This window comes from Vidua macroura, chromosome 4 (assembly GCF_024509145.1).
Source record: "Vidua macroura isolate BioBank_ID:100142 chromosome 4, ASM2450914v1, whole genome shotgun sequence".
NCBI lineage: Eukaryota > Metazoa > Chordata > Aves > Passeriformes > Viduidae > Vidua > Vidua macroura.
In genome coordinates this window covers 1,272,881-1,291,652 of record NC_071574.1, presented here as the reverse complement: position 1 = coordinate 1,291,652, position 18,772 = coordinate 1,272,881, and the positions used below count along the sequence as shown (strand labels likewise).

Here is an 18,772-nt window from a genome sequence, read left to right as displayed (position 1 = left end):
AAGAACCCCTGAAATTTTGTTCTGGTTTGATTACTGTGTAAACCCTGTCTAAAAGAAAGGTCTAAAAATAATTGATGCCACAGCTACTGAAGATTTGTCCATAACATAATGAAAACCATTTCATGAACTTTCAGTTTCTCAGAGCTGTGTGATCAAAGCGAGCTAAATCATTAATCTGCTTTTGTAAGGAAATGTGTGAGACATCTGCTGGCAGCATATTCAAAAAACACCAATTTTTTCCCTACTGGTTAAGTCAAGGGCAGAGACTAAAGTCTAGTTCAAAACCCAGTAAGATTAGTAGAGTCAGTCCTCTTAGCTTCAGTGTTTGTTTTTTTTTTTTAACCTGATCCCTGATATATAAAAAAAGGTTCAGAAGACAGCAAGTATGCTTGTCCTTTTTTGATTTTTTTTTCCTCTTTTTTGGGGTAGATATAACCTCCTGCCCTCCTTGCTGTGCAGTGCTGAAATGCAAATTGAAGACTTGCAGTGCTCTCAGAATGAGGCAAAGATAAACAGCTGAAGAACACAAAAACAATTTTCAAAAGGCACAAGCAAGAACTTGGAAGACAACTTTGCAGTATCTATTCCAAGTATCTTATTTTACAAAGCACAAAAGATGCACATTTGGGCAAGGGATACTGGCAATATTGGCCCTTATGGATCACACATCATCAGGCTTCACCCAACAACCTTCAATTCTTGTGGTTTTCAAGTTTGTTTTGCTCCAACCCTCAGAAGCCATTACAGTGGAAAACAGCTGATTCACTGCTATTGTAGGGGGCCATTCAACTTGAAATAAAAGATTGCCCAATTTCTATCTGCTCTCTAATCCATGCTCAAGTGGAGTGATGCTGATATAACTAGATGGAAGTAGAGATAAATGGAAACAAACCACCCAGTTCTCCCCACACATTTCAGCTTTCTGGCACACTAATTTGAAATTAATTACTGTTTGCATAATAACAAATGAAAGGTTTAATTAATTCTTTCAAAACCACATCAAATTAAACACCCTGTGTACAGTCTACATTCTGTGTGTGAAAGGGATACACTGAGCACATTGAACGGGGTAGAGGAGCTTAAGTCTACCAGGAAATAGTCACTGAAATGGTGAGCATGTGTTTTACTGGAGCTGCCAGGTAAAAAGCTCCTAAAGAGAATTGTTTTCCTGCTGAAACAGCAGAAAAACCTGCATGCATCCACCTAGAATTACCTGCCACAAGACTTCACCCTGAAATAGTTTCTCTTAGGGTTTCTCACTGCTTTTCCTCTGTCCTTAAGACACATTCAAGGCATATTTTCTCAGATTTATTAACATTACAGCAAATAAATTTGCTGAGTTTGAAAAGTTAAGGCTGATATAAGTGTTCTTGAAAGATAGAATTCAGGCATCTCTGTCAGGATTAAACCTGCAGTGTTTCTTTCACAATTTCACTGGAAAACCATCCTTCTTTCTACAGAGATCCATTTCAGGATCAAAATCTCTTGACAGCAGAAGATGAGATTAAGTACTGACAGATCAAGATATGATAATAGTAATAAATGGGATGGATAAAAAGGAAAAATAAGGCTAAGGACTTCCTATAATCTGTGTTTCTCTATTGAGTTGCCACATAGGCCATGTAATTTGAAGGGTTGTTGTCATTGTGCTTTGCTTTTAAACTCAAGAGAAATAAGCAGTTCCTCCTTACCCTTTATATAATTCCCAATAAATATCCACGATTAAGTAAGGTCTGAGAGGCAGTGACACAAAGAACACAATGAACTTCAGCTCTTTCAAAGGCCTTTGTGCAGAAATGGTGATTTTTTAAAGCTGAGTCAAGGGTGCAGTTTTGACAGGGTGCACAAAACACTGATGGAATATGATGCTGTGGAAAAGGCAACTTGTAAAAAGCCTGTGAGGAAAGAAACCACCTCAGCCTGGAAAACAGCTATATTCCAAGCAGTAAGTACAAGACCCTGACTTTTTAGTTGTTCCAATTAACTCTGCAGCTGGAAAATTCTGATTTGGTTTCTGTTCAGAAAATGATTAACCGGTTTCACTGGACTGATAATACTGACACCAGTGCCTTTGGCATCTGACTGTTCACTGTCTGCATTTGGTCCTGAGGGAGGTCTGGATTACATAGACCTCTACTAGTCTTTTAAGCAGTCCAGTGAAACCAGTTAATCATTTTCTGAATGCAAATACAAAAATCCTCACTTTCCCCGCACTGAAAGCCACCACCATTGCCACTCATGCACATAGTGTTCACAGATAAATGTCTTCTCAGGCACTTAAGAATATCATTTTCATAAAGAAAGTGATGTGAACACTGCATTTTCTGGGGGAAAAAATAAAATCTAACATAGGCAAGATAACATTTTTTTTCCACAGCTGCCTAATGTGTACAGCTTAAGGGTAGGACTACATAGAAGAGTTAAAAGCCAATAGGGGATCAGGATGAACTACTTGAGACAGTTCATTTCAGTCCCAAACAAGCCCTACTGGAGAAAGCTGACAGAACTCTATTTAATGTTACGTAAAACAGAATATACACTGAGAACCTAAGCACATCTCTTTCATATGTGACTACAAAGTGTCATTTTTCCTTAATTTCCTGCCCCAATACCTACCTGTTTGTACAAAATACTACTGTTTGATAAGAGGCTTTCTTGAAATACTTCAGTTGCATTTGAATACAAAACTCTGCTGTGCTAAAATGACAGCAGAGCTGTAAGCACAGGCCTTTCCCATTTCAATTAAGAGAACACACCAGGACAGCGATGGAAATGCCAATTGTTGCCAATGCAGTCACAAAGTTTTCTCTCAGCTCCACTGCCTCCACCATTGTGTCTTTATTTTCTCACTACACATCAGTTGGAGCAGATTTTGCTGGCAGATACCATAATAAAAGATGATAAACCCTTTTAAGACAACCTGTCTTCATGGTTTTAGTGTATATGAACTGCTTTGGATCATGTTCACCCTGGAGCAGCACATGCTTGTCATCATATCAAGTCTGAAACCATTACAGCAAAGAGCTATTCCAAATTCCTATACTTGAAACTCCTTCATAAAAGAGTACATAAAACAATCAGATTTGCCTTGGCTATTATTTCATGCTGTACACACTTGATGTTTTTTTCAATCTGCCTCTATAATTAAAGAAATTACATTATCATGACTGTGAAGAACTTTTCCCACTTCAGCCAGATGTAGCAAATGACTGGAGAAGCAACAGTGTTTGAATTCCACAGGATGACTTCTCCAGGAGCCAGATATGCTTCAGTGACAGCAGAGTCCTCCTGTTGGAGCCCTGCCTGCACACACCCTTTGTGTTTGAGCCTGTGACTATTGTGCCAGCTCTCCTTACGCTGAGCACATGAAAAGCCCTCCTGGATTTCACACATCACAGTAACACCATCAGGAACAGCTTCAAGCAGCTCTGCTGTAGACCAAGAACATTCCTATTAAGAAAGAAGTTTGCCAGCAAACTCTGTGAGCACTTCAGTGGGCTGGTGAATAGATGAGCTGAGCTGGGACTGACAATGAGGTGTCCAGCTCTGCTGGCTGCTCTTCTGCCTCAGCACTGCAAGCAGTGACAGGAATGTTCGTGAGGCTTCAACTCTTGGCAAACTCCTTGCTGCCTGCAAACAGGCCTAAAATTGCAACATCAGCAATCCTCACTTGTGCCTTCCTGCAAAGAGTCATCTAAAAGCACTGCATCCAGATGTTCCAATCCATGTTTTCAATTTACTCCTGCTCATAAACCAAACGTGTCTCGGGGATGACTCGTACATCCCCTATATGCTTTTACATATGACCTACTCCACACACGTTTCTATTGCGTGAGGAATGCTTTGCCAAGAAGGTTACTCTCAACATCAGAAATTAAAAAACAGTATTCCAGGCCAATTTTGAACAACTTCTACCATAAAAACCCCATTTCCTAATTATTATTTTTATACACAGAGTGCTGAGAAAGCCACAAAAGCAGGTTTCCCAAGACAGCATGCTGATAATTGGTTGCATTTTTGTTTTAGCAAGTCATCATGTTTTTTTCTCCACTGAGAAGTGGGGCCAGTTCTGTCTCCTGTCCTGTCCTGAGGCTTTGGTGCAAAGAAAGCTTCCCAGGTGAACCACCTGCCTTTTCCAGCCCAGACAATGATTAAACACAATCTATTTTACACATATTTCTTCTCTAGGTAAAATCAGTATTTGTAGGTTTTAATCAAGAATGTCAAGTTTCACATGAGGCATTACAGAACTCACGACATCTAGTGATAGAGACTTAAAGTAGGAGATGAGAAACAAAAATAAGAGATGATTTTGACTTTTCCAAAACTTGACAGCATCCTGACTTGTTTGAGAATGAATCTGTTCTCCAATTAAGGCTTGGGGATGCTCTGGGAAGATGGATTTTCCCCGAATCTTTGCTGACTAACAGAGACTAACCTCATCCCTCAGCTTTGACACGACACAAATTCTTGATGAGCTTTCCTGGCATACTCTGCCCTGTGCCAAACACATCTGACTATGCAAGTGATGCTGGCTGCAGACTGATGGACTCTTTGGTAGGCACCGAGGTAGCAGGGGAAGATTAAAGGCTCTAGGATGTGCCACTGGAATTTAGAAACCAACTCCCAGTCCAGAAAAACAAAGGGGATGGGACTGCCTCCAGCCCAGCTGGGGAGCATAGAGAAGACAAATTCATTGTGTAAGAAATAATAATTTTCAGAAGCAGATCCTGTGTGCTAGGATCAAAGGGGCTGGTAAATTAAGGCCACTCCATAGCAGTGGAATAAATTAAGTGTCATAATGCAATGATATTTATGAAGCTTCCTGTGGCAGAAGATCTCTCTACATCCCAAAAACTGAATCCAAATAATTAAGAATTAATATTAGTCATTCTTTTTCATAGCTACTGTTATGCTGCTGCAGGATTTTGGCACATATATCAATAATCCCATTTCATCTGCATGGCCACAGACCTCTTACTGGGAGAAAGACCAGTCATGTTTTTGGGTGCTGGGCAAGTTACAGCTTTCAGTAACACCCACAGTCTTCTCTGGTGACAACTCTGAGCTTTTGACACCTGAGATAAAGACAAAGGCAGGTTTATTTATGTGGGAAGTCTCACTGATTTTTGCCTACACCTCAGCTTCTTCAGGCTGAGAAGCCAGAGACAACCCATAATGGCTATCTCTCTTTTAGAAATAGGTGGAAGATTGCTCCTGAAAGTTAAGTCAGAAGTGAGCTATCTTCCTCAAGTTTCAGAAATAATTTCTACCTCAACACTGCTCAGCCCTACAGGGCTGAATCCATACACCCTGATAAATTGCTGAGATTCCCAAGGATTTCATGCAGTCAAAAAAAAAAAAAAAACACTACCAGGGATGCAGTTGCTACAAATACTCTATACTTTTCGGCTTTTCATCTTGAACTGGGATTTTTTCCTCTTTCAAACTCTAACAGTTCAACACCAAGTACAACCTCATTTGGATCTAATTATCGCAAACAGGCAATCAAACTCATTATCTAAAACAAGGAAGCAGAGCTGCCAGGTCTCCTTTTTTTTCCCCCTTTCCTAAACAGGTTTTTTTCTACCAAGGCATTGCCTGGAAACATTGCCAAATTTTGAGTGCCTTGTGTGTTATTAGGGATATGAGCACTGACTAAAGAGAAGAGAATAAAGCAATAAAATATTTAGCCAACTTATGAGCTTTACATGACTCAACTTCATTGGCACTGTTCCTGAGTTTTCTTCTCTTGAAGGATGAATTGTATTCACTTCCTCTCACTTCAGTTACTTAATATAAATTGAAGAGGAATAAAAGAAGTGGAATTAAAAGGTTATTCTAACAGCCTTTGAACTGAAGGGGTGGAAAAATGAAGTCCCATTTTCTTTCATATGCTTGAATCAGAGTTGCTATCGAGGCACACTGATATTGACAGACTTGCATACTGTGTTTTTATTCCATCAGCTCCACACACACATTCTGGACACCCTTGTTCAGCATTTTAGCTGTGTAAATCCAGAGGTATGGCACAAATGTTGAAGTACCAGCAGAGCCTGGTCTCAGACCAGAGCAGTAAGGTTGTGCTAGATCAGAGCAGTATCTTAAACCAGCAGCTCAGTTTGCTCAATCTCACCAGCCTATCACACGCATTTATGAGATTTGGGAGTAAAACACCAGGGAGAAAAATCAAATGCCTCCTACTCCTGACAGAGATGGTCTTGTGACTGTGCCCCATAAAAGATTTAAACCAACTACATTTTGGGATGGAAGCACAGCATATCTGGTGTTACCCTAGGAAATTCCAGCTAAACCATAAGGTTCCAAAGTGCCACATACTTGAAGCACTTGAGGAATGGGATGCCATCTTTTCTTCCAACAGATTTCAGAAGCAGCTTGTATTTGATGAGCAGATGTCTATTTTCTCTCACTTTCAGCCCTGCAATTTGGATTCCTGTTACACAGCTGCCACCCTTAATTCACCTCTTGTGAATTAAGAGCTGCTCAGGTCAGTGATACATTGCCTATTTGCTGCCAACTCGTCCAGCAGCAAACCAGGAGCTGGCCATGCCTTTTCCCTGTCATGGAAAGCTAAAGGAAGGGGAACTTGAAATGGGCTGCACTTGGTGTTGATTTTCAGAGTCCACCAGAGAGGACACAAGACCCCTTTCTCACCAATTCACTACATGCAGAGTGTGTAAAACCATGCAGATGCAAGAAGAGATAATTATAAACTGATCCTTGATAAGGTTAGGCTGGAAATTAGGAAATGTGAAATTATTCAAGACATGAAATTTTGTATTAAACTTTCACAAAATTTCATTAGAGTTCAGAGAACAAAGCAGACAGCCAGTTCAGGTACAGGTAAAAATATAATAATCTTCTAATAAAAGTATTCTGAGGGTCTTCCACAGAGGTTAGCATTTTTCTTAATCCCTTAGCTACTAAATGGAATAGTGCTAAGGGTATTTCATAAAGTTGATCATTACATGACTTGATATACCTAATATAAAATAGTTTTGCATGAAGCAATTGCACTTTGGTGAGTAATTTAGATTTAAAGACCGCATTTCTCAATCAGCATTCCATTTCCGAAGCACCCCGATTCTCCAGTAGGGTAACGAAGGAAGGGAACGATGCTTTGCCTCTGTCCGTGTTGCCTGAGTGCCACCTTGTGGGCATGGCCTGCAAGTGCAGCCGGATCCGCTTTACGGCCTTGCGCTCAAAAGCAGGGCAGAAAGGAAAACCACCCAATTCCGCGATTTCTTGTCTTCATGAGAACAAAATGGCATTGTGAATTTTGACGGGGAAGGTGGGAGTCCCTCCGAGACCTTATATCAACTTTCACACCCATGACCGGACCTGTAATGTTCAGGTTTCACCCCAATGACATGAAAGCTCATGCTCACCTCACTGTTTCATCTCCTTACAACATGAAAGCCAGATAACGTACTTGGTCAGAACGAGTTGCACTTTGCTGCCCATTTTGACACAAAGTCTTTGCTATGTCTCCTCAGCAAACCAAAGAGCCTGCACAGGCAATTTGAGAACTAAAGCTCTCCTTTAGTTCAGCAGGACTGACCCAGGACTTGCCCATGGTGACCCTACCTTTGCCTTTTCTGTGACTCTGAACACTGTGATGTCTGCACACAAATCATAGATGTTTTTTTCATCTTTTACAAGATTGACTGCCCAAGAATAGAAATACATAATTTGTACCCTGCATTGCAAATAAAAACATTTACATCACTAGAGCTCAATGAATTTCCTTTGAAACAAATATTGAATGAGGAGAACCTGGATTGTCTGTGGTCTCCCATTTCTCCATCAATACACCTGCTCAACTGTAACATGACATTGTCCTAGCAAAGGGACAAGGTACTTGGCAGCTGATTGTCTGCTAGAACCTGACTGCTTTCACAAAATAAGTGATAGCAGCTGCCCATATTTGCTTCTTAGCCTCCTCTTCTTTAGCTTTTATATTATTTCAGATTATCAAAGATACTTACCAAATATTCTCATTTCTGCTTTCTGGAGCTCAACTCAAATCTTCTACAGGAAATTAAATAGTCATGAAAAACATGTAAGAAGTGCAACCAAAGACTCACTTAGAAATAGTAGATTTCTTTCATAGCAACATAATCCTACATGAGTATTAGGTACTTACTCTGACAAGAATAATAACTTTAATCATCTATTTCAGTAGGGTTTGGCTCAATAGCTGTAGAACACTGACATCTTCAGGTGGAAGAGCTATTGAACTACATGAATAATAGGACAGGCTGAATACAAACCATTCAAATAGGAAATAATCCTTGAAACAGGTTTTTCCTTCCAAGATTTACTTATTTGGCTCTTTTCTCTTTGAAAGAATTACACATGGCTCCAGAGACAGTTACAAAATGTTAGCATAGACATGAAAATACCTGCAGCCTTTCCAATATGTGATTTGAGTAATGCTTGAAAGATGTCAAAAGATATGAGGGTTCCTCACAAAATATACTGTTAAGTGTCAATAAAATCTACAGTTCTTTATTGAGACATTTTCCCAAGGATTTACTTTACAACAATTTCTAATCCTTTTATAGTCTTGGTATGAGGGAGCAAAACACAGCTTTCTTTTAATTTCTCTGTTTCTAGCAGCCCTTTTTCATCATGTGCACTCTCAATATTTGGATTAATTTGACTCAAGGCAAGTAAACAAGCTAATTCTGAATTTATAATCATGACAAAAAGTACTGAAATGTTGTGGTCCCGTTGATGACTTCACTAGATCCAAGGAACAGTTAATCTATTTTTGGCACTTCTCAGCACACAGATACTCAAATGACATTTCAAGCAGGTGTTCTTAAAAAAAAAAATGGGTTTTTTTCCTTATAAGGGCTTTTGGTGAATTTTATTCTGGATTTGAAAGCTGTAATTTCATAGGATAGTAAGTGATGTTCTCAGATGTCTCAGTAACAGGTGATTCAAACAATGTTAACCTATTTGAGAAATCAGTTTATCACATCAAAGCCTCTTATCAAGTCCTTTTAATTTTAAACATTTTACTATTTAATCTGTTTATCTCCAAGTCAAAGTTTTAGTGCAAAAAAAAATTTATTAAAAACCTCATCAAGCGAGTGCTCATTTCTCTGAATAGAACTACCCCAACCCAAACACAGGAACATAAGGACACAGATATTGCAGCTGCCTGGTTAAAGAGAACTGTGTCAGTGAGGAACTCTGTTAAACACTCTCCCTATCTGCAATCAGTTCAGCTGAAAGTATATTTTTACTTATCATGAATGAGAAAAAAGCAATAAAAAGGCAGAACTAATTTTAAAAAGCAATAAAAAGCACATATGTGTAACCAGTGCTCCTACTGTAAAATGAAGGAGTTGAAACATGTTAAAGACCAAGAAGGAACTTCAATATAAACATTCCTGATCCTCTGTGCAGTGCAGCAGCTCCTACTCTTGGGCATTCTGCACAAATGGATCCTTCTTAAGCCCCAAGACTGTAAGAAAGACTGGCGTGTTATTAAATGACACTTGCACTTAGATGAGAATGGCTACTGTGAGTTGCAACTTGACCAAAAACAGGTATTTACTGACAAGACAGTACATTTTAGTCATATGTGAAGATGGATTTCAAACACCAGTGCAGGTCATCTAGCATCCAGACTCTTGGATAATCGCTGTAGCAAGGGAAATAATTATCTATGTGCTCAGACACTTCCATAATAAGAAAATAAACTGAAAGTTCCTGTAAACCCACGAACTGTAAGACCCAGGTTTCCACAAGAAGACTCAATTCTTGTGTAAACACAAAGCCTTTGAGCTTTCTTACAGGGATTTCTTACAGGGACACTCCTGTGCGTGCCGGCCCAGTGCCGCAGGAACACAGGGCAGCAAGGAATGACCATTTCCTACTTTTGCTCTCTAGAGGTCCTCCACGAGCCGTAAATGCCTTCACCGCAGGTTCTGTAGGTCCCCTGCTGCGGAGCGGCATCGGGACCTGCAGCTCGGATTCTCGAAATGCCTAAGACACCGCCTCTCTCTGCACGCACCCAAACAGCTGCTCACGCTGCATTTCGATCAGTCCCCAGCTCTAAGAATACGGTGGCAGTGACTCTCACAAGGCATGTCCCAAACTAGCAGTTGTCACTAATACAGAAGAGTTCATTAAGCTTCAACAGTGAAAGGTGCTTTCTGGCCCTGCCGTGCATCTTCATTTTTGGCAATGACAGCACAAAGCAGCCTCTGCTTGTATCAGCCTGAAAGCACAACTCAGCATCAGGGTGCCCTTGGAAACCACTGAATGCAGATTGTATTGCTACCTTACATCTACTGAGGGAGGAAAAATACATGTTAAAATTCGAGTTTTAATGAATTAATTTCCGCAGGATTACTCAAGTGTACATGTAGGAAAGACAAGGGGTAAAGTGTGCAGTAGGGAAATTTATTCTCCCAGTGAAGACTGTAAAGCAGAAAATGGGAAATGCCTCAAAGATATCATCAGGTTATTTGGTTATCAGCAGATGACAACTCCCTTTTCTACCACTAAAGCACAAGAACTAGAACAGTACCATGGGCATGCTACAGCAGCCTTCCTTTCAACTTCCTTGGCTTTGTTATACACCTCTTTCCCTAAGTAGAAGTAAGTAGAAATGAATAATCACTATAAATGCAGCTCCATTAACTTATGTCTGCTGATTAAAAAAGGTCATATATCCAACAAGATGAGAAAAAAATTAAATGTGAGAAAGCAAGGCTTTATGGATATGGAATATCCATAAACAGTACTGAACAGTACTAATTTAAAGCAGCATTTTCCACTCTAATTCTCTGGAGTTCTAATTGAAGTTCCAACCTCAAAGTGCTCTTCCTTCCTCACTGAAAGACTTGCCTCTCTCACAGCTGCATGGCAGGAGTCCCACTGCAGACCTTTGAGTGCCACTTTGAGCTGCCATCGGAGCTCCTGTTCAGCAGTACGACACTACCTACCCAGGAGCAATGACCCAGGATCTCCTCCCCGACATCTGCTTGAGAAACAGCAGTCGTGGAGGAGCAAGGAACTCCTCCTCGGTCAGCTGGTGGCCTTTGCATCGGGCCCTGCTTGGTGGGTGGGGGCCTGTGTTTGCCAACACTGCTGATAATTGCAGGCTTGGCACCAGGGTAACCCAGCTCGATGGCGCTGTCAATTACCCTTATCCTCCATCTCATCTTCCCCACCTCCAGTGCATCATTGGCAATTAGCTGGGAGGTACCTGAAGGCAGGGACCAGCTCTCTCATGTACCAAGGGTCCAGAGGCCATTTGTGGGTGTCACTGCAGCACAAATGATAACCTTGGTTTCTGATTACTCCACAAAACACAGCCCCTGCTTAAAAGATGTTAATGAAATGCTCTTTACTGCATGTCAAAGCATGTTAGTACAAAAAGCTTGATTTTATTTTTTTAAGCAGAAAACTATCAGATTCTCACAGCTTTTTACTTTCAAAGGATACATCAACTATTTAACAGAGGACTGAAAGCGATAAAAACTGTTTCCAAATCTTGCTTCCTTTTCTACTCAATTACTAATATATCCTCCACTGTTACACTAGACAATTCTAGTCATAAGAACACTTGCTACAAGACAGTTCAGTATAGTTTAAAATGCCAAATGCCTTAATGAACTTGTCCACAAGGACTCAATTCTGTGCTGCATCCTTACTACAACATTTCTCCAAGAGCCTTAGTCCAGTTTACCTGTGTTAATAGTTCTCCCCTCTCTATTTGTGGATCCCCCTAAAGAATACCACCACAGTACATAAGCAATTCCAGAAACAAAAGCCAGGATTGTTTTCACATCATTCATTCAAGATTTCTTTTCCTTTCTTTGCCATCCGGTTGACTTCCAGATCGATCAGGAAAACTAGCTGAGCTGTGTTTTTCTGAAGCTGTTGTATTGACAAAAGCACCAATGTATATTCAAATGAGCCCGTAAGTATACAAGTGTCTATAAAATGAATACACCAAGTGTTGACTGCAGCATGCAAAAACACAGTAATTCAGATGTTAGCATTGGTAGGTTGAAAGACTAGACCCCATAAATGCTGCAGTGTGTGAAGGCTGTATTTTATGTAGTCTCCAACAAGTTTTTCTAACTGGTTGGCCCACGCTGCTCTGAGCTGCAGTATTCTGTAACAGCAGATTGGGAGGTACTTACCCTAAACAAATACTGGGAAACCTCTTAACGGTCCAGCATATTCAGTTGCTACCTAAAAGCAACTCTGACAAAGCATTCTGATCCATTTTTCACATGTGCTCTCATGAGAGCTTCACTTGCACTCAGAGTTAACCTCAAGGACACACCTCTCTTACCTAATCAGCGTACAAAGGAGCCAGAGCCTCCTTCTGTACTCCTTTGAAGTTAATTATCCCTACTACTTCTAAGAACAAAACTTTAGTTTACTAGAAGTCTTTTGTTATCCTCAAGTATTTTGACTTGCTCAATTATTTCTGAATTACAGAATACCTAAAATATTCCAAGAAACAGATGGTAAGACAGAACCAGTTCTCCTCACAAAGAACCATTTTTTTTCTGTAGCACGGGGGCGTAGAATATTTGTGATGTTGACATTTGTGACTTGGTAAATACCAGAATGTATACTTTGTGCCACACAAGCCTACTCAGCAAGAACTCATACGTACCTGACTGTTCACAGGGAGCTGTAAAAGGAGCCATCCCATGTCAGAACTGGAAACTGAAATCAGGGCAGGGCAGCTGAATCCAGATCTTCATGAGTAACCTGAGTAATGGAGTTGTACAAGAGCGCTGTAAAAAATAATAGCAACATAGGACAATTAGAAGTGATTTTCCATTAATTACAGATGAGGACTTGGATTTTACATAGGGATTTTAATGCCAGAAAAAAACAAAGTGCTCTGAAACATTGGCTTACACATGTCAAGCATTTAAACAGTTCGGATAAACTGACCAATCAAAACTTGTATTATTTAAATGCCTGTCCAGAAGTTACAGTAAGGAAAACCCTAGTATTTGCAAGAATATAAATACTCCTTTTAGTCCAGAACTTATGCCATGTCTAAAATGGTATAATCATACATATTGTCCCAGATAATCTGGGAAATTGCACCTTCATGTATTGAAGGAACACAAAGATTTCTATCTTTGTTTCTCTACTGGGTTATCAGTAAGGAAAAAAAGCAATAAAGCTACTAAATCAACATAATTTTTGTTAAAACTCAAAGTCATGTCTGAAGAGTGCCTGTGCATTTGAGACAACACTCACATGCTCTTGTATGTAAGGCAGAGTTGTACTTCAACCAAACCCACAGGTGTCTGAGGTTTCTGTTCAAGCCTATTCTTCAATACTGTGTAAACTGGCATACATTCAACAGTGTTACTGGAGAATAATATGATAGCCATATATTCCTCTTTTTACAGGAAAAGGTATTCAAAATAAGCACTTAAATATACGAAAAGGAAAACACTAGATAAAAACAACTTCCGCACGTTCTCATGATTTTTCATTAACAGTTCAGGATCTAATCTCCCTTGGCCAGTGGTGAGTTCAGGAATGATTATTCCCTGACATACAGCCGCAGGTCAGAACCTTTTCTCCTACATAACAGTGCTTTTGAGATGGTTTGTTACTAATTTTTTTAACACTCATGTGGATTGTGTTGCTGCATTGGGCCTTTCTACCCTTCTCCCACGTGCACATAAATCAACCTTTATTCATGGGTGGACACAGAGTTGTCCCCATTCCTTCAGGCTGCTCCATGACACATGGTCTTCTGCTGTGACATCTGCAAACACCCAAGATCTTCTGATACCTCACCCATGACTTGTTGGTCTGCATCACCCGAGCACACCCATGGTGCACGTACACATTTCTGGCACTTCCAGCAGGTTTCTTCCAAAAGGAAAAAACATCCAGGTTAAACGTGCATTGGAAGGTCTCTTAGTCAGTAACATACAGAGCACTGAACACACGGTAACTTGTTTTGGTGAGTTACAACATTTTTGAGGCATGTCATTCCTTTCCTATGACACCATTTAGATAAGGGAATTTGGGAGGGCTTGCAGTTCCCGGATGCTGGATGCACACCCTGAGAGCATCCTGACTTGGTGTGGTAATCTGACCTCATAATTTATTCTGTGCTGGGCAAAACAAACAAATGAACAGCTCTCCAGACATGCGAGATAATGGAAGAAACAACCCTTGGAGGCAAGTGTGTGATCTGGATGAGCTGGGAACTGGAACATGGGGGTTTGCCACAGAGTGCCCCTGTGGACAAAGGATGATACACCCTAACCTCTTTCAAGAGCCACACAACACTGCAGGATGCAGCTCATAAAAAAAGAAATTAAAAGATTGAGAGCACCAGTGCTATTACATGATGATTTTAATTCTTACACGGACGTTGATCATGGATTATAGATGGGCTGGATTCAGCCACTCCCTACTTAAATCTAAAGGTATTGCTTGGCATTCCCAGAAGTGTTTGCAGTAAAACTGACATCCCAACTGGGAAACACAGCACATGAAATTACAAACTGGTGTTTTACTGCAACCCACTGTTCGCTCTTGTGTCAGCACACTTGTACTTATTTTCTTAATAAGCATTTTAATATGGGGTTGCTATGCAAGTTGCATGTTTTTTTCTCATGAAGCAGTAGAACCAGCTGACGATCTTCCTGACTGGTGAGCTAAATAATACAAGATGCTAGAGATCAGAACTAATACTTGATTTTCATATTGTATTTGTTCCCGTTGTAATTAGTTTAAGAGCAGATTTCTCAGAACCCAGACCAAACCACTGCTAGTTAAGCCTTGGCCCTTGTTTGAAAATGCAGAGAGTATCAGAATGAATGCTAGAACAGAAACCACAATTTAGTATGACACTGCTGGGTCCTTGGTGCCACTAGTCATGGTCCCTAAACAAATAATAAACATCAAGTACTTTTTCTTTCTGCCCCTATTTCTTGTGGGTTTTTAAAGCACAGGCAACCTCAGTCAAGGGACAGAAGTAATAAACTTGGTAAGAAGGCTCATAAAAGAAAGCAGAGGACAGACACCACCGGCTCCATGTCACCCAGCCAGGGTGACAGCAAAGGTTATTTCCAGCAATGCAGGAACTGTGCAGCTGCAGAAACAAACTGCTCTATCTCACCATAGTGAGGTATGCAGAGGCAGGTGTCCTTTCCACTTGTTGAAGGACTGGATATGCACAGACTGCCAAGATTAAGATTTTCTCAGGGAAATAGACAGGAATATTTATCTCCTCCCCTTTGCCTCTCCCCCCCTCATTTACTCATTTCATCTCCCTTGCTGTGCTTATCACTTGATTTCTTAATTCTCTAATATTTGAAAAACAAATAGAATCTAATAAAAATCTTCATTAAATCAGTGGTTCAGAATATTTCATCCTGCTGACAGAAGAACAACTTATCACATTATGCAGACAACAAAGCAACATAGAAGGACTGAAAAAATCAAAACAAATCCTCAGATGACCATGTGGCCTACACACATTTTTTTGAGTTCATTTGCTCCACTCTGGACACTGGCAGGGAGCTGTTTTCCAGGACACCCACTTCTTTTTTGTATGGTGGAACTAAACAATTGGCTCAACCTCCACCATATTTAACATCTGTTTTAGTAAGCAGAAGAAGCCTTTCACAAATGGTTACTACTGACTAGCATTGAGCTTCCCTTCTACAACTACAGTCAATACTTCCTTTCTTGGTCTCTCTTCTCCCTTTTATATTTCCAAGTTAAAACAAATGCCTTCAGCATACTTGCTGCAATAGGCAGCTGTTTCTGGCAACTGTAGCTACTAAAGGGCATTTTGAACTGCACCAGAGAACATTGTCCAATACTTGTGACTTATGGATTAGTAAGTCTGTCACCACCAAAGAGAATACATGTTCATGGTCTTAAAGGAAACTATCAAGTACTGAAGAGAAAAAACACTCCCTTCATAAAAGAAAACTGCCTGATTATGCAAATTGTCTCCAACGCAGACATTGTGTATTCTTTGGAGGGTTAGGCAGCAGGGGATGTCCACCTACATTCCTCTAAAAGCCCACTCCCACTGGCTAGGAGGGAATGTGTGTTGCTAGGACATTCTTCAGGCTTCTGAGAGTCAGCATCATCTGCAGCCTACTGCAGTGAACTGCAGAAGAATGACAAGCATCTCAGTAGAAGCCTCTGTGTGTGTGTACGTGTACACATGCCTGAGTCTGGAAATGCCAATGTGGTCAGCCTGATGGTTTTGAAAATCCTGGCCAGAGCTCCCAAAACATTCAGGACGCATTTCTTTTTCCTAGGGATAGAATCACACATGTCATGGAAGCAGAAAGAGCAGAGAAAATAACTTCTGTACATCCACAGTCAGCTGGTTACAGTCTCAAATAGGTCATGGGAGCCTAAATTCAAAGACTGGGGTTTTCTGCAGAAATAGAAACCCACTTCACAGCAAGAATAATTTCAACACCTTTCCCCAAAGGTATTTCACTTGGTAATTATGTTGCTGAGAGCACTAACCAACTTCCAGAACTAGAGCCACATGTGACTGTTTAGATTCTGTGGCAACCCTGCAAGCTCTGCAGAACCAACCGTGCTGTGGGGACCTCGGAGCTGTTTATACCGCGAACCCAGCACGGGCGATCCCTGTCATTTCACATTAAGGGTAAGCGCTGCTTTGTGCTCAAGGAAATGCTTTCTGCAGAAAGAGAACAGGAGTGCAATGTAAACGCCACAGAGTCCCGTCCTTGACACAACAAGCCTTCTCCAGAACGGGTGGAAATAGATGACACACAAACAGAAAATCAATGATTGCTCCCAAGCACTTCATTTGCATCCCAGCAGGATCAGAGCGCTTAGGCTACCCCATGAGCACCCGGTAACAAAACAAATCGTGCCACTCGGTTCTGAGCGGGTAGGGTCTCCTTGGCACTACGGCTGCTCAGTGACCCGCGCAGAGGAACACCCCTACAGCAAGAGCGATTCCAGCGGGCTTTTGTCACAAGCCCAGGCACCCTCTTGGCGCAGCAGCCCCGACTACTGCTGCAAATGACAGGATCTGATCCACAGAGGGCATCAAGTGTATCGGGGCCTTTGCGTTCGACTCCCCTGCTCGCACTGGTTTTGGCTAGGCACCACGGGGGGTGTGAATCACCGACTTGTCGCAATTGCCGATCACAGTTAATGAGCTGGGAAGAAAAGAACTTGCAACAACTCTCTTTGCTGAACGCAGCACCTTTTTCATGATCTGAGACAGCTCTGAAGGCTCAGACTGACAATTTATTTACAGGATATCGAAAGCTGCCCTACATTTTTGCTTGGCCTAAGCACATGAATACCATTTAGCTGCAGCCTTGCCAACTGATCTTTAAGTGTTTATTCCTTTCCAATGTTTTCTCACTTCCATGCTGTACTTACAACATACAAACTGCTGGCGTTTCATCATCATCAATTCTGGCACCATACTTTACATTTCGCAAAAATCTCTGCGAACGAGACATGCTGCAAGAAGCAAGAAGGATTTCAAGCTGAGCAATGAACAAGCTCATCATGAACTACACTCTCCCTGTGAATGGCTTATGGCTGGAACAGGGCGTATCCATATTAGCCCATGGCTGCTATTTCTCTTCAATTCAAGTAGCTAGCAAATTAATTTTTTTAAATCAATGCTTCTCAGGGTTTAACTAACACCCCACAATAATTAAAAATTAAGCAAATGACACACAAGTCTTAAGGAACATACATGCAACTCCTTTTTATACAACATACTTCTGCATTATAGGGGCTTTTCATCATCTTTTCAGTGTCCACAGTAGTTAAGAAATCACCCCAAGTCCTGGTTGCAAAGCTGATGAGTTATCAGTGACAAATGCCATAGCTCCCATCTCCCATGACTATACTGTAGAGTACTGAGAACTTGGATCACTGCACAGGAACAGGAAGGGCTACCTTCAAGTCTTATCTCCACTCCAGGTTGGGAATCCATACAGACCTCCGTGCTGGGATGTGATTTCACACCCCACATGATGGGCACAAGTCTGTGTGGAGGTGCATGACACACGATTTCCTTGGCAAATTCTCTCGCCATGACATCAGTGAGGGCAGCAACTGCAACTCCACAACAGGGTTTGATGACAATCAAGTCTAAACACTCATGTGCTGCAGCAACAGCAACCACAAGGTTTGACTTCTCCTAGCCAGAGTATTCAGACATTACTGGAGTATCTGGCACACACTGCAGCAAGAGAAGTGTGGTAAGTGCAATACCCTGTGATAAGTGACATGTCATAGCTCAATAGGCTCATGGCTCAATCAGGAGCCGTGTTCACCTAATATCAAATCAATCTGTGGCTTATGAACACCCAGCTACCCCATCCCTAGCTGTGACACACACACACTACGTCAGCTTGGGTGCAGCATTACAAACAGAAGAACTGTGATCTGCCCACCTGTAAACACCAAGCATTGGTTCATTTTCCCCATTCACACACACCCCCCTCCAGTGTGCATTACAATATTTTCTTAAAGAGTCCCAGCCGTGGGGAGAATTCCCTCTTTTGGTCACTGACAGCCGCTGTTCAGACCATGAGAGGCAGCGCACTTGGGCTGTTCTGCATTGCTAAGGGTAGGCCAGCAGCGCAGCGCCCGTGTCCTCCTCCCCCTGCTCTCAAGGGGCGGACTGTGGCAGCGCTCGAGTGCTCCGACTGCCATCGGTAGCTCGGCAGCAGCTCCTGCGTTTCCGAGATCT

The 18,772-nt window shown here is 41.4% G+C and overlaps 1 protein-coding gene across 3 annotated transcripts in view; it reads right to left on the bottom strand.

The window, feature by feature from the left end:
- ARSJ (arylsulfatase family member J) overlaps nucleotides 1-18,772 on the bottom strand; it is a 152,679-nt gene that overhangs the window by 95,820 nt on the left and 38,087 nt on the right. For 2 of the 3 annotated variants that reach the window (XR_008436767.1, XR_008436766.1), the window contains one exon: nucleotides 12,680-12,803. The gene's annotated coding sequence lies outside the window, so the exon portion shown is untranslated. Of the gene's footprint in view, nucleotides 1-9,852; nucleotides 10,259-12,679; nucleotides 12,804-18,772 lie in introns of those variants that run through there. The other variant, XR_008436768.1, reaches the window with a different exon arrangement.